Raw genomic sequence first — 881 nt, forward strand, 5'->3', positions numbered from 1 at the left:
TTCTTTAGATGATTGGTAGAATTCACCTGTGAAGCTTTTGGTCTTCAGATTTCTTTGTGGGGAGTATATTAATAACTAATTCAGTTTCTTTACTTGTTATAGGTCTGATCAGATTTTCTCTTTCTTCTTGAGTCAGCTTCAGCAGTTTGTGCTTTTCTATGAATTTGACCATTTTGTCTAGGTTACCTAATTTATTGGCATACAATTGTTAGGAATATTCCCTTACAATCATTTACATTTCTGTAAAGTTGATAGTAGTACCACCCCTTTCATTCACGATTTTAGAAATTTGACTTCTCTCTCTTTTTTGAGGGATTGTCCACAAAAGATTTGTCAACATTGTTGAAATTTTTGGTTTCACTGGTTTTTCTCTCCTGTTTTTCTATTCTATATTTCATTTATTTCTGTCTAATATTTATTTTCTTTCCTCTGATTGTTGTCGGTTTATTTTGCTCTTCTTTTTCCACTTTCTTAAGGTAGAAAATTAGGTTATTGATTCGAGATCTTTTTTCCCCAGCTATATTGCTCTATTGAGATATAATTTATATATGTATATGTATAGAACAGTATAAGTTTGAGGTATACGATGTGATTACGTGACGTTAATATATATTTTAAATGTTTATGACAATAAGGTTAGTTAACACATCCTTCACCTCACATAATTACTATTTTGTTGTTGTTATGGTGAGAACATTAAAGTCACTCATAACAATTTTCAAGTATAAAACTCAACATCTTTAACTATAGTCACCATGCTGTACATTAAAACCCTGGAACTTACTCATCTTATAACGGAAAGTTTGTACTCTTTGACCAACATATCCCCATTTCTTTTTTTTTTTTTTTTTTTTTTTGCGGTACGCGGGCCTCTCCCTGTT

The sequence above is a fragment of the Physeter macrocephalus genome, chromosome 21 (genome assembly GCF_002837175.3).
Source record: "Physeter macrocephalus isolate SW-GA chromosome 21, ASM283717v5, whole genome shotgun sequence".
In the NCBI taxonomy this organism is placed as follows: domain Eukaryota; kingdom Metazoa; phylum Chordata; class Mammalia; order Artiodactyla; family Physeteridae; genus Physeter; species Physeter macrocephalus.